This window comes from Dermochelys coriacea, chromosome 3, assembly GCF_009764565.3.
Source record: "Dermochelys coriacea isolate rDerCor1 chromosome 3, rDerCor1.pri.v4, whole genome shotgun sequence".
Taxonomy (NCBI): domain Eukaryota; kingdom Metazoa; phylum Chordata; order Testudines; family Dermochelyidae; genus Dermochelys; species Dermochelys coriacea.
The window spans coordinates 129761464-129784047 of NC_050070.1; the positions used below are offsets into that span (position 1 = coordinate 129761464).

At 41.8% G+C, this 22584-nt stretch overlaps 1 long non-coding RNA gene across 2 annotated transcripts in view; it reads right to left on the reverse strand.

Moving 5' to 3' along the window:
* The window catches only part of LOC122459404, a 132114-nt gene that overhangs the window by 9486 nt on the left and 100044 nt on the right, over positions 1-22584 (reverse strand). Inside the window, exons 4-5 of one of the 2 annotated variants that reach the window (XR_006280069.1) lie at positions 20413-20470; positions 12768-13659 (exon numbers count right to left, since the gene is read on the reverse strand). This is a non-coding gene — a long non-coding RNA (uncharacterized LOC122459404). Of the gene's footprint in view, positions 1-12767; positions 13660-20412; positions 20471-22584 lie in introns of those variants that run through there. The other variant, XR_006280070.1, reaches the window with a different exon arrangement.

Consider the following 22584-nt stretch of genomic DNA (forward strand, 5'->3'; position numbering starts at 1 on the left):
TTCTGGTGCTTAAGCATAACAGGAAAGAGCTAAGACAGACTGAAATCCTCCTCTCTGATTTCCTCACATTGTCAGTTCAGATCAAAATGAGTAGTACCAACCCTGTAGCTCTTACACATGCAGGGTTTCCCTTTGAACTCTATTGAGTGACTCACATGATTAAGGCCTGCTTGTGTGACTAGAAGATGGAAGCATTGCTCCTCCATGTTTTTTTATATTTACTGCGGCGTTTTGTAGCTTTTCCAAACTCTCATTTTCCAAGTCCCATCAGCCGAGGTGACAGGTACCTAGCGCTAGACGGGGCTCAGCATGCCCAAATCTGAGCCCACCCTACCCCTTGTGCACACTATCCTGCTTGCAGGCGAAGCACTGCGTCCAGCTTGGTGCTAAACTGCCTGGCTACCCTGCAGGAGGTTGAGTCCCTAGGGCCCAGTTGCAGATGGTGAGGTGAGTCCACAGGGCCCTGGCATTGTGCTACAGGGAGAGTCTGTTCTGTGCATGGCAGCACCCAGTAAGTCAGCCCCATCCCTGGTGCGGCAACGGCAAATCTGTCCTTCCCTGGTGCTTTTCAGCATAGCTGGAGCTAGGGCCATCAAGGAGGGGAGGGAGCGAGCAGAGCAGACGAAAGGAGAAAACAGGGGGAAAGGGCTGGAGAGGAGGGAGCCAGACAGTCACAGCCAGAGGGTGGGGCCTGACAGTTTGATTCAGACCTTCACAAAGAATGTTTTCACCAGTCACTTATACCCAATCAGCTAGATTTTTTGTTGTTGGTGAATATAGTGCTAGAAGTTCTCTTTAGTGCTAAGCGCAGAGATGTTCCTAATGGCTGACAAGGATATTAAAATTCTGGTAAAACCATGCTGACATCCTTGGTCTCTCACAGAGGATGGTCACTGATTGGTGAATCCTGGCAAAGGTGTAAACACTGTTGTGGTACATCTTTATTCATTACACAGTCTGTTGCACTTCCATAGCCTCCCTATTTACCCACCTGTTGGTACTGGATCCAATCACAGTCTCAGCTGGTACTAATTTTCAGGTTATCCAAAGCAGATGGAAAATAGAGAATGAAGAGACAGACTTTAACACCTACATGACACCTAACACAGCCCAGGAATCTTATTGTGGCCATATCAGTGTATGCACATCATAATTGCCTTACCAGAACAGACCTGTGGCCCATCTAGTCTGGTATCCTGTTTCCAAGAGCAGCCAAAACCAGACACCTCAAAGGCCTAAAGCCCCATAATGCGTTGAATTGTGCAACATGCTATACTATAGGGGAAAATTCTTCCTGACTCCATCTATTGTTCAGTTATGTCCTGAAGCATGAGGAGTAATAGCCCTAGTGGGTTTTTTGTCCTACCTTGAGTAATTGCAGATGCTGCTGTTCTTCAGGTAAATACATAATCTTTCTTTGAACCTCATTAATATGTTGCAATAGTAAGCTCCATAAGATAATTTTACACCAGATAATTTAAAAAACAAATTCCAACCATGCTCCGGCCATGAGCATCAGATGTTAATGTCATCAAACATTTATGGTAGAACTAAAAGTATTTAGGGGGTAAAGTTAGGAGTCTGAATATTATTCACTTACTGGTTTATCCATTGCCCCTGCCAGCAATTTACTGAAAGACAAATTCCACTCTGTTTGACCAGTGCAACTCCACTATAGTTAATAAGATATCTCACCATGAATGCAAGTGAGAACAACCTTGGCCAAAGATAGTTAATTTATATTGCTAATATTATAATAGTAGATAGCACATATAGTGTATGCCAATTTATGCCTAAGATAATACAACATGCTTTAATTTTCTGGGGGATGGACAACATTTAGTTATTTTTAAATGTATATATAAACATATTTTACACATATCATGGCATATAAGCCAAATTCTGCTTTCTTTTCTATCCAAATATATAGCAATTATAATGTACCCATTGTACCATCTGGATAGTAGAGTAGAGAAATTTATACTAGCATATATTTGAATACCAACCCTGCTTTTTCTCTATGTAGGTTTTGCCATGTCAGCATGAGCTATTTTATTTATTTTGCCCCTTTTCTTCCCTTTCACATGGTTCTTCTGATTCCAGAAAGGCAAAGGAGGAAGGTTTGGCAATGGAACCTGACAACAGTCTAGCACTCTGCTAGATGTAATTTATTATTTAAATTAAATTAGCACCTAGAGACCCAACTGAAATGAGAATCTCATTCTGTCAGGTTCTGTACAAACATGGTTAAAAACAGTGCCTGCCCAAAGAACTGAGTTGAAATGCACAAGACAGACACGGGTTCAAGGGGATACAGAAGAAGCGAAAAGATCTGCTGAAGGTCAGTGGCAGAACTGGGAACAGAATTCCCAGACCCGTGCTGTATCTATTGGAATATGCTGCCCCTCTAATTTGAAAGGGAATTTCTCAGACCTTGTTATTCCTGCTCCCTAAAGTTTTCCTCTTGAGCCCCAAAGCTCCAGCTTCTCTGATGAGCACTCATGTCTCTGTGGGTCATAAACAAGGAGCTGGTCTAGGATATAACCTAATGTCAATCGAATTAGGGCTTTAAAGATCATGACCACAACCCTGAATTGGATTTGAAAGGTTAACAGGAAGCAACCGAGCACTGGCATGATATGTAACAAGCAGCCCCTCCTGTTCAAGAGGTGAGCTGCCACAAGCTGCTGTGCCATTTGGAGTTTGTGTTCCTTCACCTAGAGAGGACTGTCAAAGAGCTGTCCTGAGTAATCCAGCCCTGAAATGACAAAGGAATGGATCATGTTGATTAAGTCTTTGAGATGCCAGGGTGTAATTGTCTGGTAAGAAGTCATGTTTTGATACTCTTTCTATCAGTTTCATGGAGCAGTGAAGAATCTAATAACTCCAGATTTTGTACCATCTTGAGCCTCTGTCCTGGTTAGCTCCTCTGAGTGTGTCCCTCTTTCTGTAAACCCAACTTCCATTCTCCCTGGGTTTAGCTTGACCTATCTAGTTTTCATCTAGGTGTGATAGTGTATACAAGGTCTTCACAGCTTTTCCACAGAAGCTGGGTTTTGTCAATACCTTGGTAGCATTTGAGCCTGTATAGGTTTAAAAGGCACAGACATAGATCAGTCCTCTGTGGACTATACATGTGAAGATATTGAGGATAAGCAGGATCCCCCATCACCACCATTTGGGGTCTTTTCAGAGGAATGAAAGAACCTCCTTCAGTGGCACTCCATCCTCTCCTATCTCTGGTTGACAGAACTGTGTCAATAGCTGATCACAGGTTGAGCATCATGAAGTTTATCTTTTGTCTATAGCTACAAGGACAGAATCCAACAGTCTATCCAGGGTTATCTCCGCGCCATGATCTAATCTGAAACCCAATCATGAAGGGCTCAGTATTTTAGCTGATGTGTCATTGGAGTTTGATTATCCACACTTTTTCAATTTATTTGTTTGGGAAAAGGAAGTTTAAAACCAAATGATAGATTTCAAGAGCATTATCCTGCATCTCCGCTGACTATGTTGAATTCCAACTGTATAACAGAGCAGAATTTGGCCTAGTGTAGGCAATATGTAGAATTAAATCCATTATGGAGCAGTAGCAGTCACTCTATAGTTAAGGTACAACTGGGTTTCAATAATAAGCCAAATTTTTGTATCCCTTCTAAATCCCACAGTAAAAATCATAGTCGCAAAATTAGTAAGTTAGGCATAGGGCCAAAATAGGCTTTTTCCACCAACTTTGAACTGGACAAGGAGTTCCTGAATTATGATACCAAATAGTGGTGTTCAGTAGACTTAAAAAAATATTTTCCCCACTTTAAGCAAAAAACAAAACTGCTAGACTAACTGATGTGCAGAGCTCAAAAGCAAACAGTGATTTATTAGCTCTAATTTAGAGAGTTCTTAATATTAATATTTTAAATAGGACTGTCTTTGTGAATCATCATCTCAAACAATTTTAACAAATGGCATCAAATAACTGCTAGAGATCCAAGATTTCAGTTAAAAAAAAAGTCTCTAGCTATTTTCTTGCAGAGACGACCTCAAAATGTAAACTTGACAATGGAAATAAAAAAACCTTTTTTTTAAATGAGCTTGTTCGTCTAAGTAACTGTCCCCAGAAGTTCTCTTTCACAAACTGCAACAGAATCGAAAGAAAGAGCAACTGTATCCCCCACGGTACAGCACTTTTGTGTGTTCCATTTTGTTCAATGCATTTTCTGTTTCTTAAAGACAAAGATCTAATAGTCCTGAGTGACTTTTTATGTATGTGTTCACACGCTCGGTATGTGATCTCCTGACAATATGTGGGCGTTCTTTTCACTACAGCCAAAACCCAGACATTTGGTTTTTGTTCCTGTGTGGTCAGATGCATAAGCTGGACATTTGCAGTCTGTAAGCCATCTTTTCTACAACAGTGAAGAAGGCCTCAGTGAAGGACAAGTATAAACAAGCTGTTCTGTTGTCACATTGGTTAGGCTAGTATACGTACAGTTCAATATTCTCCTACTGTGTATTCAGAAGGAAGATGCCTTCCCCCCAAAAAGCTTCTTTTTTTTGCAGTGCAAATTCAGCAGCACTATGCATCTCTTGCCCTCAACTCCCTAGATGTTCTCTCCTCTGCTAGATCTTTCTCCTTCTGTTCAAAAAACATAATTCATTTAGTTCCCATGTTCCTTGACCTTGTTGTTCTTGAACATGCTAACTCCTACTACTCCTGGCACTTGACCACAGCTCTGCTGACACTAGAGTAATCACTGGTGTTTAACAATCGTGACATCAGAACAGAGACTAGACTTTTAGTTTATAAAGTGGTGGTAATCCCAACTCTCCTCTACAGCTGTGAGACTTGGGTGACCTATAAAAAAAACCTGAAAAACCAGGAATGCCAGCACCAGCATTTTCTTCGGAAGATACTCAACATAAAGTGGGAGGATTGCCACACTAAATGTCAGTATCCTCACAGAGGCCAACACTTCAATATTGAAGACCTGATTATCCAGCACCCGCTGAGGTGGAGTGGGCACTGTGTGTGCATGCCTGATGTATGCTTACCAAAACAAATGCTGTATGCCCAACACACCAAAGGAGAACGGAAATGGGGAGGCCAAAATAAATACTTTAAAGACACCCTCAAGATAAACACCCAGAGATATGGCATAGACACCACACACTTGGAGACAGTCATCCAGGATAGGGATAACTGGCAAAGACTTGTCAGAGAAGGAATGTCAACTTTTGAGGAGAATTGCCTTGCCCCGCTCTCAGAAAAATGCCAGAAAAGAAAGGACAGACAACTGTCACGCAGCAATCATGGCCCAACCCTGACTTTCAAAACCACCTGCAACGTTTGCCAACAAGCCTGTGGCTCAAGAATCAGACTCCTCACTCACCAAAGGACCCATAAAAAATAAAACCCGTTAAAGGAATCATCTTCAACCTCAGGGGATCGACACTGTCGAAGGCCAGTAAGAACTTCCCCATTGCCATTGATTTTACATGAAAGGTGCTTAGATACTACAATGATAGTCACCACTATAAACCTCTAAGGTACAGATTGGCTATAAAATATACCTTTGAAGATTTAAAACACGTTGATTACCAAACAGCTCATAGTGACAGTCAGGGCAGGCTCTACTGTTTTTATTGCCCCAAGCAGCGCGCCGAATTGCTGACACCGCGAGTGGCTGAAGATAGAAGCTGCTGCTGATTTACCACCGTGGCTGAAGAGAGGGTCTGCTGCAGAATTGCCACTGCCGAGGAAACGCCCTAACGGCACACGGACTGCCGCCCCTTGCAGATTGGCGCCCCAGGCACCTGCTTGGAATGCTGGTGCCTGGATTTGGCCCTGGTGACAGTGATACAGAAAGCTGAATTTGATCTTTTCCAGATCAGATCACGTGATCGACAAGCCTGAAAAGTTTCATTTTGGAGGTGCACCCAATTGGTTGCAAAAGTGAGGTAGAAATGTCACAAGGAGAAACTGTCAGAGTTCTGGTACTTCTTGTTTCTCCTCAAGCAAGGAAATTCTATATAGATTTTTGTACACCCATCCATCACTACCCATTTTTAACAGATTGGAATTAGCAAAGGCCTTTGTGAACTTCATGGAGTCTCTAGCTCTTCTCCCCCCCCCCCCCCATTTCAGATTATAGTAAACTCTGCTGGGCTATTTTTTTGTGGGGAGCACAGAACAGGGGGTAGTTGTAAATGTCATTCTGGTTATGGCATAACATAAGAATGGCCAAACTGGGTCAGACCAAAAGTCCATCCAGTCCAGTTCCTGTCTGCTGACAGTGGCCAATGCCAGGTTCCCCAGAGGGAGTTAACCTAACAAATGATCTCTCTCCTGCCATCCATCTCCGCCCTCTGACAAACAGATGCTAGGGATACCATTCCTTACCCATCCTGGCTAATGGCCATTAATGGACTTAACCTCCATGAATTTATCCAGTTCTCTTTTAAACCCTGTTATAGTCGTAGCCTTCACAACCTCCTCAGGCAAGAAGTTCCACAGGTTGACTGTGCACTGTGTGAAGAAGAACTTCCTTTTATTTGTTTTAAACCTGCTGCCCATTAATTTCATTTGGTGGCCCCTAGTTCTTATATTATGGGAACAAGTAAATAACTTTTCCTTATTCACTTTCTCCACACCACTCATGATTTTCTATCTCTCTCTCATATCCCCCCCAGTCTCCTCTTTTCCAAGCTGAAAAGTCCTAGCCTCTTTAATCTCTCCTCATATGGGACCTGTTCCAAACCCCTAATCCTTTTAGTTGCCCTTTTCTGAACCTTTTCTAATGCCAGTATATCTTTTCTGAAATGAGGGGACTACATCTGTATGCAGTATTCAAGATGTGAGCATACCATGTATTTACATAAAGGCAATAAGATATTCTCCATCTTATTCTCTATCGCTTTTTTAATGATTCCCAACATCCTGTTTGCTTTTTTGACTGACACTGCGTGGACGTCTTCAGAGAACTAACCACGATGACTCCAAGATCTTTTTCCTGATTAGTTGTTGCTAAATTAGTCCCCATCGTATTGTATGTATAATTGTGGTTACTTTTTCCAATGTGCATTACTTCACATTTATCCACATTAAATTTCATTTGCCATTTTGTATCCCAATCACTTAGTTTTGTGAGATCTTTTTGAAGTTCTTCACAGTTTGCTTTGGTCTTAACTATCTTGAGCAGTTTAGTATTATCTGCAAACTTTGCCACCTTTCTCCAGATCATTTACCCCTTTCTCCAGATTATTTATGAATAAGTTGATGCTAGTACTGACCCTTGGGGAACACCACTAGTTATCTCTCTCCATTCTGAAAATTTACTATTTATTTCTACCCTTTGTTCCCTGTCTTTTAACTCAATCCATGAAAGGATCTTCCCTCTTATACCATGACAACTTAATTTATGTAAGAGCCTTTGGTGAGGGACCTTGTCAAAGGCTTTCTGAAAATCCAAGTACACTATATTCACTGGATCCCCCTTGTCCACATGTTTGTTGACCCCTTCAAAGAACTCTAATAGATTAGTAAGACAGAATTTCCCTTTACAGAAACCATGTTGACTTCTGCCCAACAATTTTTGTTCTTCTATGTGTCTGACAATTTTATTCTTTACTATTGTTTTAACTAATTTAGTGGAAAGGAGAGGTCTTTCAGAGTTATCTAATGGTGGTAAAATTCTGGATTCATGTAATCCCACCCATTAACTCATAGTATAAAATGTTTTACTCATGATATTTCAACATTTCTGGTTTCTGTCTAACCCCAACCCTGAAATTGCCAAGGCACGTGGAAGTGGAATAAATGGAGGTAATAACACTTTCTTTCTCCCACCTTTGGTCTGTCTTGTCTATTTACATTGTAAACTTTTTGAGATAGGGACTGTATCTTATTTCTCTATGTACAGCACTCAGCATGATGAGGCCCCGATTTTGGTTGGCTCTTTACATGCTTCTATAATATAAATAATAATATTAATAGTTGAGAAAAATAACCAAACTTTTTCAACTCTTAGTTAAGGTCAGTTTTGGATGATGGTTCCAGATGTTCTTGTATTCAGTTCCAGGTGTTCATATATCCAACTAACACATTCCTAAGAAATTGTATACTTGCCCTCTAAAGGTTAGTGGTCCATACTGTAAACACCAAACTGCTGTCACAACAGGCCAAATGCTGCTCATGATGATCATACATCACTGCCTTTTAAATTAAATGGGAATTTTGTGTGTATATAACAATATTCTAAGAATGGAAGAAGTTGAGGGTCCTTTACTGACCATACGTAGCCCTTGGTTTGGGCTTTTCATATAAATATGAAAAAAATACTGATATTAAATCAAACAGTGATTCAAAGATAAATGGTCACTTTGTTTTTGTTCACTATCTTTGGCTAAGTATATTTTAGAATAATATGCAACCCATCTGTTAAAACTGTCCATATCCAGGATATAATCCAAGCATCTGTGCCTGTTTTCTTCACTAGTTAACTAAGATTGATGAAACATGTTTCATCATATTTATTTATTTTTTTACAGATTCTAAACTTTTATTATAAAACCAAATGGCCAGTCAGCTTTCCAAATATGAGTCTAATTGATTTTTGATTTGAAAACTCTCTGGACTTTGAGCTGCTTATACTGAAAAGCTAGATTTAAAGGACCAGTACTGTATAGTTTTAGGTACCAAAGAGCTACATAACCTAACCAGAGAAATTCACACCTGTATAGAGGGTTACCACAGGGTCTTCACTTCACTTACACCTAGAACACAAAGGAAGGTGAATTCAGAAATTGAGCAAGAGGCGTGATCTTTTTTCTAGTGACAAACAGCAAAGCATCCATTGACTTCAATAGGAAGAGTCCTAAAAAAAGCTAACTGCTCTCTGGAACTTTAAAAGAGCTCTAGGAAGAAAGTACCACATGTAATTTCCATTAACTTCAATGGAATTATAGCAGGAATGCATGAGGCCCAAAGTGTTTAATTATTGCAATTTATCAAAAACTTCTTTTGCCAATGAAAGAGATCAGATGGCTTTATTATACAAACAGATTAGGTACTATGCCCCGTAAAATAGTAGACAACTCTGTGTATAAAGTTTTTTCCACCTGAAATTTAAATTGAACTTTTTTTTTAGGTTAGGACGTGTATTTGCTGGAACTTAGTATATTGTACAAAGCTTCCCTTCCCCACTGTATGTGATTTTGCAAGCCTCAATAAATCAGTAGAACCAAAGGAGAAAATGTTCCTTCCAAACTTCACCATAATATGATTTGTTATTACTATAATATGCATCCATTTTTCTTTGCTTTCAGGATCTCCTCTTTTATATAGGCATATGTATTATACATGGAAACATTTTATAATGGTATGAAAAGCCAGGTTTTATAGTGGCATATTTTAAAACAGCGACCCATCCCCTGCATCCAGTCTCAGCATCTGGCAGTAAGAGGCTTAGGGTCACCTAGTACATGGGGTTGTATCCTTGACCATCTTGGCTAATAGTCATTGATGGACCTATCCTCCATTAACTTATCTAAATTCTTTTTTTAATCAAATTGTAGTTTTGGCCTTCACAACATCCCCTGACAATGAGTTCCACAGGTTGACACTGTGTTGTGTGAACTAGTACTTCTTGTTTGTTTGTTTTAAACCTGCTGCCTATTAATTTTATTGGGTGACCCGTGGTTCTTGTGGAAGTGGTACTTCCTTATTCACTTTCTCCACACCATTCACAATTTTATAGACCTCTATCATATCCCTCCTTAGTTGCCTCTTTTCCAAGGTGAATAGTCCCAGTCTTTTAATCTCTCCTCATACAGAAGTTGTTCCATGTCCTTAATCAATTTTGTTGCCCTTCTCTGTACATTTTCTATTTCTAATATATCTTTTTAGAGATGGGGCAACCAGGGCTGCAAACAGTATTCAAGGTATGGGCATATGATGGATTTACAGAGTGGCATTACAATATTTTCTGTCTTATTTATCCCTTTCCTAATGGTTCCTAATATTTTTAGCTTTTTTGACTGCTGCTGCACATTGAGCAGATGTTTTCAGAGAACTATCCACTGTGACTAATATTTCATTCTTGAGTGGTAATTTAGACCCCATCATTTTGTATATATAGTTGTGATTGTGTTTTCCAAAATGCATTACTTTGCATTTATCAGCATTGAATTTCGTCTGCCATTTTGTTGCCCGATCATCTATTTTGTGAGATCCCTTTAACTTTTCGCAGTCTGCTTTGGACATATCTATCTTGAGTAATTTTGTATCATCTGCACTCTTTGCCACCTCACCGTTTACCCCCTTTTCCAGATCATTTATGAATACGTTGAACTGCACTGGTCCCAGAACAGATCCCTGTGGGGTTGGGGGACACTGCTATTTATTCCTACCCTTTGTTTCCTGTCTTTTAACCCATTACTGATCCCTGAGAGGACCTTCCCTCTTATCCCATGACAGCTTACTTTGCTTAAGAGCCGTTGGTGAGGGACCTTGTCAAAGGTTTTGTGAAAGTTCAAGTACACTACATCTAGTGGATCATACTTGTCCACATATTTGTTGACACTCTCAAAGAATTCTAATAGATTGGTGAGGCATGATTTCCCTTTACAAAATCCAGATTGACTCTTACCCAACAAACTGTGTTCATCTCTATGTCCAGTTATTCTGTTTTTACTATAGTTTCAGCCAATTTGCCTGGTAATAAAGTTAGGCTTACCAGCCTGTAATTGTCAGAATTGCCCCTGGAGCCTATTCTAAAAAAATTGGCATTATGTTACCTATCCTCCAGTCATCTGGTATAGAAGCTGATTTAAGTAATGGGTTATACACTACAGTTAGTAGTTCTGCAATTTCATAATTTGATTTCCTTTGGTACTCTTGGGTGAACACCATCTGGTCCTGGTGACTTATTACTGTTAAATATTTCATTTTTTTCCAAAACCTCCTCTACAGACACTCACTCTGAGACAGTTCCTCGGACTTGTAATAACTAGAGAATGTCAGCCAAAGTGTTAACATCTTCTCAGGGCTTTCAGTTCTGTGAGGGGGAACAAAGCTACTGGAATGATAGCCATTAAAAAGGAATCCACAATAAGTTGAATACACCATCACCAGTTGCAATGCAATCCCCACTGATGTTTTCTTATGTCCAAGTAAGAGGTGCCACTTCGAGACATGGAAGAAAAGTTTATTTTCAATCCCATTCAGTCTGTAGCCTTCCTGCAGACACTGACAATTAGCAGTGTGGCAGCCCTCCTGATTGTATTGCGAGTCTTACAATATTTGGTGTTTTAGTTAAAACCCTATTTCCTAGAGACACGTGAGTACAGGAGAATCTCAGCTTTCATTTTTTTAAACAGCTAAGTTTCAAGCTCCCATGGTTGAGTAGAGAAAAGTTAAAAATTCAACCCAAGTGAACCCTGAAAACCAGAAGGTACAAAAGGAACCCCAAATGCATTTGTTTTTAAAAAAAATCATAATGTTTAAAGAAATCTCTTGATTTTGGGGGGCCTGACATGATTTTTGAATGTCTGAGTTAACAATACCAGACTGCATGGGCAGCGGGTATCAAAGGCCAGGGGAGGCTAAGCCGCCCCTAACCCAGGCTGTGGCCCTGCCCATGCTCTGCCCTGAGGTCCCACCCTCGTTCACGCTCTCTTCTGAAGCCAGTGGGGGCTCAGCTCCAGCTGGAACCTGGAGCTTGGGATGTGGGATGGCAGCCATGGGCTCAACCTTAGGCTGACGAGTGGCCTGGTGCTTGGGCTATCCGGCAGTCCAGGGGTTGGGCTGGCCAGCAGCTCAGGGCAGGTGGGTCAGGGCTCCTCCAGCCATGGGGAGGAGTGGTGGGAGGGCTCCGGGCTCTGGCCACAGGAGTCTCAGGGCTCTGGTGGAGTCAGGTGCTAGCCTTCAGAAAGCGGGGATTCACCAGTCACCAATGCCAGATTGGTTTAATTCTATTATTATTTTTTTGTGATATAGACACCTGGTTCCTAGAAGCTGAAATCACCCATTTAGCTCTCATAGACCACTGACCATGATTTTTGGTCACCATAGGCCTGGGTTGGAGATTCAACTTATTGCCTAAAGGAGATGCAAAGGCAATGGAGGCTACTTACCGTAACTGGAGAGTCTTCAAGAAGTGTGGTCCCTAACTGTATTCCACACGTGGGTGTGCACGTGCACCATGCTCCCCAGTCCAGAAATTCTTCAAAGCAGTGTCCGTTGACCTGTGCATGCACAGTAGTTTTCCCTTGTACTCCCAACTGAGGTATAAAAAGTTGGCTGATACCTCTCCGGTTCCTCTTCTTACCGCATATCCAACAGGATCCAAAGCTGAGGGGAAAGACTGCAAGTAGTGGAATACAGATAGGGGCCACACATCTCAAAAACCTCCAGTTATAGTAACTTCCTTCCATTTCTCCTTCGAGTGCTGGTCCTTGTGTGTATTCCACACATGGTTGACCGGCAAGCAGTGTTGAGACTGAAGGAGGGTGCAAGGAAGCTGGTAGCAGAGATTCTTGTTGTATTGCCATCCCTATGGTTGCAGCTTGAGTTAGAGCGTAGCGCCCCACAAATGCGTGGACAGACCTCCAAGCTGCCACTCTGCAAACGTCCTGTGGCGGAATGTCTGATAAGGATGCTGGGGAGGATGCTTGTGCTTGCAGGAAGCTTGTGTCTGAAGCCCGCAAGCATAGGTGTTGAAATCTTATTTTGCTAATAACCCTTGTTAATTAGCGAAATGAAACTGGAGACTACATGTAGAGGAAGAGATCTTCCTACTCAGGTGGTCCATTGTCTTTGGGCCCTTCTCTGCGAGGCTGGATTTCTGGTAGCATGATCAAGTTCTTCCCATAGCCACCTGTAACACCAACAAATTAGGGGCAGGATTGGAAAATAAAAAGTTATCTCCTTTGTTAGGAACAAAATAATGTCTTTTGGCTCTTTTTGGTGTAGGGGCACAAGATCTGGTGTGTGCCTAACCACTCTGGCTGGTTCTAATACAGCCTTGCTAATCTGGTCAGTCCTTGTGGTTGCAAAATGCCCAGGAACTGGCGTTGAGGGTCCTGGACTTCTTCCAGTGGGATCTATAGGTCATTAGCAACCCTTTTCAACAATTCCTGATACTGAGGGTGGATATCTAGCAGAGAAGGCAACAAAGTAGCGATGGAGTCATCCAGAGGTGATGAGGAAGCCTGTGTCAGAACCATCTATACCTGTCCCAGCTCTTCCTCCTTGTACACTGACAGGACTGGCTAACAAGAGCAGGAAGATTGGTACAACTCTTGAGAGGGATGCGGGTGCCTACCATAGGGCCTCCAAGGTCCCCAATAAGATCAGAAGGAGGATTCCATCAGTCATGGTGGCCCCCAAGGGAATCAGTACCAACTGTCCCTGGGGGGCGGGAGGGGTTCATATCCAAAGGGACGGTAAGCATAGCTTCTCAACTGTCTTTTGGGGCTCCTATGACTTCGTTGAGATACTGGTGCCACTATCTACTCTGATTCCAAGGATGGTTCCACGGGTAGCAGTGGTACCATCAGCATCAGGGCACTCCTGCCCAATGGGTTGAGATGAAACTGCTCCCGAGATATCAGTAGTGATTCCTCCTCCAGAGTAAGGACATTTCTCAGGATGGCAGAGCCCTAAAGGAGCAGAGACTGTGCATAGGGGGAGGAATATATCCCCCGGTATTACAAAGATCTCCATACAACCCAAAGTCCAAGGAATTCCCATGGAAACACCTGAGGGAGCTGCCTCATCCATCACAGCCAGTTGGTCTTTGGATAAATGAGGCGGTACTGATAACGAGGCTGCACCTGCACTTGTAGATGGGACTGGCGAGCATCTCTCTCCCCGCTTCAGTCCTATGTTCATTGCTGGAACTGGGTGTGATGGTGCCCCCCACAAGGCTTTATGGAAATAAGCTTATGAATGTAAATATGACATAACTGGAATATGTTTTATGCTACATATGTCATGTAAGATCTCTGCAAAGGTTATGATCTACTGAATATATTCATCCTATTTGTATGCATTTATCATTTTTGTATTTGAAGTTATGAATATTGGCTGTGTACTTGTTTGATTTTAAGTAGCCTTAGTAAGGGATTCGGTCAGCTTCTTTAGAAAGGAATTTGCAGGTTAGGTGCCCAATCAAGAAACACTTAATGGGCAATGGATCTTGGAAGACTCCAATCCACATGAGAAGTCTACCTGAGCATGTAAACAATAGCTGCCCTTGTAAGGAACTGAGTCATGCAAGGACATGTGACTTGCTCATGTGGCTCCAAAACTCCATCTTGTAGCTGGGATTCTACACAGGGAGAGAGGGGTGTCCACCCACAAGAGGAAGTCTATTTAAGCCCGGGGAAACCCATTCATTTTGTCTGCAGCTGGCTCAAGAGGTAGCCTCTCCACCCCCAAAGGATACCTGAAAGAAACTGGAACAAAGGACAGTAACCACAGGGGGTGAGTGATTGCTGGACCCAGACTAAAAGGAGGATAGTCTGTAAAAGTTTAATGAGCGTGAGATTTCATTGTAATCACTTTCTTACTGTATTAGGTTTAGATTTGCGTGTTTTGTTTGGTAATTTACTTTGTTCTGTCTGTTACTACTTGGAACCACTTAAATCCTACTTTCTGTATTTAATAAAATCACTTTTTACTTATTTATTAACCCAGAGTATGTATTAATACCTGGTGGGGGTGGGGTTGGGAAACAGCTCTGCATCTCTCTCTATCAGTGTTATAGAGGGCAAACAATGTATGAGTTTACCCTGTATAAGCTATAAAATGGATTTATTTGGGGTTTGGACCCCATTGGGAGCTGGGCATCTGAGTGTTGGAGACAGGAACACTTCTTAAGCCATTTTCAGTTAAGCCTGCAGCTTTTGGGGGATGTTGTTCAGACCTGGGTCTGGGTTTGTAGCAGGAAAGTGTGTCTGGCTCAAACCAGGCAAGGTTCTGAAGTCCCAAGCTGGCAGGGAGAACAGGTTCAGAAGTAGTCTAAGCATATCAGGTGGCAGTCCCAAAGGGGTTTCTGTGATCCAACCCGTCACACGGCAGAGCCCTCTTTTTTGCGTGTCGTGTCCTCCAACCTAGGAGTCTTCAGTGGAACTGGTTCCATGAGTTCCACAGGTGATGTCTCACCTAATCAGGACTGGCTTGGGGAGGAAAAACAGTTCTTATGGACAGTCCTCTTCAGGGAACTATCCTTATGATCATGAAAGTTCCCTTTAATCTCCTGGGGAGCCCTGTAAGAAGAATCCTTGGGCTTTGGTGCTAAAGGCTCTGCTCCAAGGCTAGTGATTAGAGGGGCACTGGTTGGTTTAGGCCAATTTACAGGGCAATCTCCCAGGCCCAGGTGTGGGAAGAAGGATCGACAAATACCTTGCAGAGATATGTGCCTCACCCAGGCAATATAGGCATCTTTGATGCTTATCACTGATGGAGAAGGAATGAGGGCAGGACACTCAATTCTTGAACTCTGGGCATAGCCTCGGACCTGGATTTTCCCTGAAGGGGAGGGGAAGTGTGTGTGTGGGGGGGAATAAACAATCCTATGCTAACCATATGCTCTACTAACGACCAAGTTAAGATATAAAAACTATTTACAACAAATTTACTTTACAAGTTATGCATAGAATGAAAGAGGACACAATTCTGACTCAGGCCATGCGACAGTCAAAAGGAACTGGAGAGGCACTAACCTGCCCTACATCTTACACCCTTAATTGGGAGCATAAGTGCACAAGTTCAGGTCAACAGATACTGCTTTGAAGAATTTCCAGAGTCAGCATACCCATGGCTGGCACATTATAGATAGGGACCAACACTTGAAGAAGAAATACTTAAGTCTACACACACAAACACCAACAATGTAGCTAAAGGTATGAAGTTGCTCCAATTTCGTTCAATGTGCATAACTGTGTGTGCGGACTCTCCACATAAGTTTGAACCTGACTTGTATTGATTTAGCTTGTAAGTTTTAGGTGCAAGCTAACCCACTATAAACAGGTTTAAACCAATGTGTGTCTACACACAAAGTTGCATATATTTAACTAAATCAGTGTAACATCACACCTTTAGTTAAACTAGTGCTTATATCTGTTTAGCAAGGCCTCAGAGTCTCCTCTATCTTGGCATGAGGGATTTGAAATGACTATCTAGAAAATAAAAGACTAATACATTTCAATATGGATGAATGAGCACTCCCAGAGGATGAATCTCTGAGAAAACTGAATAGGGGAAGAAAACAACCCACATGCTGAAGTTCCTGGAACTAAGAGAGTTTCATCACAGTGAAAACTAAAGCTGCATTTAAAGGATTCAGGTAGCTCTAACAACGGGTGCCAAGTTCAACTGTGTGTGGCGCAACAAGTAGCTGACCCAAATAAATGATTACTAAACAGAGGCGCATTTGTATTTCTTTTTTCTGGCACCTGCTATGTTGGCAAAGTGCTACAAGTCTGCCTTAATCCCGCATACATTGCCACTGGAACTGGAACCAGCAGTTGTCAATGAGACAGACCTTGCTCTCTGAACACAGTTCAGCCCTGTCAGGCTTTCAACTCAATGCTGATAATCTAGAGCTTCATCTCCTGCATTTTAAAGGAGTGCCTGCATTTTAAAGGAGTTCTTTGGATCACATGCCCTTTTGGACGCCAGTGCATGGAGGTGGCAGAAATGTACAGACATGTGAGTTCTTCAGTGTTTTGTTTCTTGGAAAGAGCTGGGAACTTGGAAGCATTTTTTGTGCTCCTGTGATAATACAAAGAGCAGAATAAATGCTCGTACAGAAGGGGCCATTAGGAAAAAATAGTCTCTTTCCCAAGTCTTTTTGGAAAGCCATATACACCTGCCCCACAGTGGAATTTCTAAATATTAAGTGAAGATTCTCTATTTGTTATACATTTCGAAAGAAATTTCTTCAGAAAGCAGTTGCTATTTGACTGTATGGACAGCTAGACCTCAAAAAATGATTTAAGTGTTTTTCTAAAAAACAGGCCAAATATTTTCAGTACAACTGTTTCTAGAGAGAGCACACTGAGCTTTTTGTAGAACATTTATACAAGTCTTGATACTTACAGAGATTTAAAAAGAAAATATTTATACTGTGGTTTCTGAATCAAACAACATTAAGTATGTAAATAGTGGCAGACTGTACGTTAAAAAAAATTAAAGGAGATTTTGAAATGGGTGACTGAATTTTAGAGATTGGAATTTAAATTTAAGAGGGCCAAGACAGGCTCAAATATTTTGATAATTATGCCTTTTTATAAATTTTGGTTGTCACTGCAATAATTCCTGGGCTTGATCATCATCCTGTAATTTACAAGGGTGTAAATTAGGAGTTCCTTATCTGAAATGAATAGACATTCAGCAGAGTAAAACCAGTGTAAGTGAAAAAAGAATCTGGCCTTTCCCATATGAACTAGAATCGTGCACAGTTTTTACTATGAAATTCAAAATTATGTGTAACTCACCTAGGGTGCTGGATTTTTCTGCGGGTGAATTGTTTGTTGTTGTTGTTGTTATGGGTTTTTTGTTAAAATCCTGATACTTGTCCTAGGTTTGTGAAAAGGTTCTCTGAGACTTCCAGACATCTGAAGTGAACTTGGGCTGAGTTTGGAGCAGGCGTGGCCAAACTTTGGCTCATGATTTACATACAACTCTTTTACAGTTAAAGTGCGGCTCGCAGAGCCCCTCTTGCCTCCCCCCATTCTCCACCTACAAGACTAAGGGAAAAGGAGCTCGGAGCTTCTTCCCTGTGGCAGGGCTAGGGGCTTCTGCCCAGCACAGAAAGGTGTCTCAGCTTCAGCCCTGCTCCTGCTGAAGCCTCAAGACCTGGTAGATACCTCCCGCAGGGCTGAAGCCCTGAGCTCCAGCGGGCATACCCAGCTCTTGAACTTCTGAAGTTTATCGTATGCAGCTCAGAGGGTCAGTAAGTTTGACCAACCCTGGTATAGAGAGTATGGACCAAGTTTCAGTCTAATCCTCTCTCCCTTCCCTAAAATGAAAGTTTTATAGTTTTGTTCCAAACCATACAAAACTCATGAATATGGTTGAGTTTTGCTTTGACTTTTTGGATTTGTATGAACCCAAAAAAATCGGAGTAAAAAACTCAGTGGGTGTGTGAACCCACAAGAAATTAAACAAAAAAAACCCCAAAAATTTATTGCACTCTGGGGAATGGAAATTTCCAAGGTTCACAAAGTTTTATTATAAAAAGGAGGATGATATTACAGCATCAGAGACATTCATTTTAAGATTATGAAACTGTTTTGAAAGCACTGACCTGTCACATTGCTTCCTGGAAACATGTCACAGTCTGGCAGCTCTATTTGCACATATACAGGTCATTCAGGAGCATTGAATATTGTGACGATGGCCCATCTACCATTTAAACTGAATTGAAATGGGGATAAAAACAATGTATTACATATTGTTTCCAAATCATCTGTGATCTGAATAGTGGCTTGGGAATGTACTCTTGTGGCCAGGATTAAGTACTCTGGCTAAATAGACATTTACTTCAGCTAGAAATGTCAGAACTTGGCTTGTTTTGTAGCTCTATGGAGATCTCAAGTTCATGCTAAGTTTGAAACAATCACCAAGCAGTTTTAGAGCAGTGAAGCCAAATCCTGAAGTTCTTACTCAGTCCTTAGTTATGTGAAACTCCCATTCACTTCAATAATGTGTTGTATTTTTTTTTTGTTGTGGTGGTTGGGTTTTTGTTTGTTTTGTTTTAAATGGTGGGTAATACTCATCCTAAACAATGCAATTATCTAGCCAGTTTGAAGAAGTCTACTTGGATGTCAATGACCTTGCAAACTACTGCCTTATTTCCAAAGTCTTTTTCTTGGGAAGGAAATCAGAGTCATGGAGATCCATGGAGGAGAGACTTTCAAGGAGAAGGGGGTGGTCAAAGGCAGCAGAGAGATTTAAAAGTATGTGTATGGAGAAGTATCACTTAATCCTTTAGACTTTGCTTGGTGGAATCCAACAGGGTATGTATACACTGCTGTCTAGGAGCAAGCCTCCCAGCCTGGGGTTGATAGATTTGCATCAGCAGGGCTTGCACTAGCATGCTAAAAATAGCTGTGTAGAAGTTATGGCTTGGCCTGGAGCTTGGGCTCACAAGCTGGGGCTCCAGCCTGAGTTGCAACATCAAAGAAACATCTTTACCATCTCTGGTGAAAGGGAGGTCATCAGGGCTGTAAGACAGCCAAAAAAGGTCCCTAGAAAATAAAATCAAACCCAACTAATATGTTTATGTATCTTTGTAAGAGACATGGTAGCAGTTCCATTGCCTTTAAAACTACCTTAGACAGTCAAAGCCTAACCATGGGAAGAACACTGCATGAAAGCAGCACAATACTAGCATAGATATCACATTCCATAAAGAACTTGATTGCTAGCTCCACCTGTCAAAGCACAGATCTGAAGATGGTGACCTGAATAATAGTAGGATTTTTTCAGTTTCAGTCTCCTATCTGTCGCCATGGCAAGAGTTAGATGCTATGGGCCTAATTGGTCTCATTTGCACTGGTGGAAAACAGGGTTAGCTCCACTGAAGTTAGTGGTGTTTCACTAGAATAAAACTGGTGTAAGGGAGAGGAGAATCAGGCCTTATGAGTAAAGCTAAGATTTTGTCATGGTTATTTTTAGTAAGTCATGGACCGGTCATGGGCAATAAACAAAAATTCACAGAAGTTGTGACCTGTCTATGACTTTTGCTGCGGCAGCTCCATGGTTTCCCCCACCACCATGGTGGCTGGGAGCTGCGGGGTGACCATATTTCCCAAAGAGAAAATGGGACACCACAGCTGCTCACTCAAGGTCCCCCCACCCCTCTGTGAAGCTGTCTCCTGTTGCTGGAACCCTGAGGAGGGCTCCGTGAGGAGGCTGTCAGCCTTCACTGAAACCCTGCCGGGGCCCTGCTGGCTGCTAGCTTCAGTCCCACAGCCATGGGGCTGAAGGAGAAAATATCACGGAGGTCTCTGGAAGTCATGGATTCCATGACTTCTGGGACGTGAGTGACATAAACGTAGCCTTACTTATGAGTAAGTAAGTAAGTACTCAACCAAATTACGGAAGTCCCCCATTGGTAGGAGAAAAATATTGTGAAATATAAGAAGCCCCCTCCCCCAGCAAGGTGTAGCAAGGTTTTTAATGGACCATTGTTTACTTTGAAATCACATACTGGCATCTAAATTATCGCCAGAATCTCCTAAAGTGAGCATGATTATACATATAGTGGTCTTCATTACCTAGGACAGTTTGCAAGGAACTAACAATACTAAATATAAAAGTATTCTAGTGATGTTATTGTTAAATTGCAACTAGTAAATGTTCAGCCTCAGACATTTACATTTTCAGGCTAACTTCCCTACCTGGTGGATCGATGTAGTTGTAGATGTGCTTGTCGTTCTGCAGTGTCTCCAGTATCCCCTAAACAATAAGACAGACGAAACCCTATTAGAGATTCTCACATCCTGCCCCATCCATGCAGTTTAGCTGCATTAGTGGTCTTCCATGCCACAAGGGCAGGTGCACATAGGATTTACTCCACAGCGCAAATGCACACGTTTTAGCTGACATTCAAACCCATAAATCAGTCCAGACTTGCTCGACAAGCCCAATTTCGATCATACAATTTCTCTGTGAACCTAGTCTTAATTTGACATTGTAATAACATTGGAAACCACTATTTTGGACTTGTACAAAGCAGGTACCTTTTTATCTGTTATAAAATGTAACAACTTTCACTCCTTTTACACAGATGCGAATGACTACACCGGGGGCAAGGCAGAAGGGAATTAGGCCCTATTTTTTTTTAAAGGAACCAAAAACAATCACAACCAGGCATTCTGCTACATGTAGCAGGAATCTAGAGATAACCATTTGCAATGGTGAGAGGTTTCAGAGTGGTACCCATGTTAGTCTGTATCAGCAGAAAGAATGAGGAGTACTTGTGGCACCTTAGAGAATAACAAATTTATTTGAGCATAAGCTTTCATGGGCTAAAGCCCACTTCATCAGATGCATGCAGTGGAAAATACAGTAGGAAGATATATATGTGTAGATACACACACACACACACACACACAGAAAGAACATGAAAAAAATGGGGGTTGCCACACCAACTCTTAACAAGACCAATCGATTAAGGTGGGCTATTATCAGCAGGAGAAAAAAAAAACTTTTGTAGTGACAATCAGGATGTCCCATTTCAAACAGTTGACAAGAAGGTGTGAGTAACAGTAGGGGGAAAATTAGCATGGGGAAAGAGTTTTTAGTTAGTGTAATGACTCATCCACTCCCAATCTTTATTCAAGCCTAATTTAATGGTGTCCAGTTTCCAGATTAATTCCAGTTCTGCTGTTTCTCATTGGAGTCTGTTTTTGAAGCTTTTTTTGTTGAATAACTGTGACTTTTAGTTCTATAATTGAGTGTCCAGGGAGGTTGAAGTGTTCTCCGACTGGTTTTTGAATGTTATAATTCTTGATGTCTGATTTGTGTCTATTTATTCTTTTGCATAGAGACTGTCCAGTTTGGCCAATGTACGTGGCAGAGGGGCATTGCTGGCACATGATGGCAAATATCTCATTGGTAGATGTGCACGTGAACTAGCCTCTGATAATATAGCTGATGTGATTAGGTCCTATGATGGTGTCCCTTGAATAGATTCGTGGACAGAGTTGGCAACGGGCTTTGTTGCAAGGATAGGTTCCTGGGTTAGTGTTTTTGTTGTGTGGTTGCTGGTGAGTATTTGCTTCAGGTTGGGGAGCTGTCGGTAAGTGAGGACTGGCCGGTCTCCCAAGATGTGAGAGTGAGGGATGGTCCTTCAGGATAGGTTGTAGATCCTTGATGATGCACTGGAGAGGTTTTAGTTGGGGGCTGAAGGTGACGGCTAGGAGAGTTCTGTTACTTTCTTTGTTGGGCCTGCCCTGTAGTAGGTGACTTCTGGATACACTTCTGGCTCTGTCAATCTGTTTCTACACTTAATTAGGGGGGTACTGTAGTTGTAAGAATGCTTGATAGAGATCTTGTAGGTCTTTCTCTCTGTCTGAGGGGTTGGAGCAAATGCGGTTATATCTTAGAGGTTGGCTGTAGACACTGGATCGTGTGGTGTGGTCTGGATGAAAAGCTGGAAGCATGTAAGTAAGTATAGCGGACAGTAGGTTTCTGGTGTAGGGTAGTGTTTATGTGACCATCAGTTATTAGCACTGTAGTGTCCAGGAAGTGGATCTCTTGTGTGGACTGGTCCAGGCTGAGGTTTATGGTGGGATGGAATTTGTTGAAATCATGGTGGAATTCCTCAAGGGCTTCTTTTCCATGGGTCCAGATGATGAAGATGTCATCAGTGTAGCACAAGTAGAGTAGGGGCGTTAGGGGATGAGAGCTGAGGAAGCGTTGTTCTAAGTCAGCCATAAAATTAGGCTTGAATAAAGACTGGAAGTGGATGAGTCATTACACTAACTAAAAACTATTTCCTCATGCTAATTTTCCCCCTACTGTTACTCACACCTTCTTGTCAACTGTTTGAAATGGGCCATCCTGAT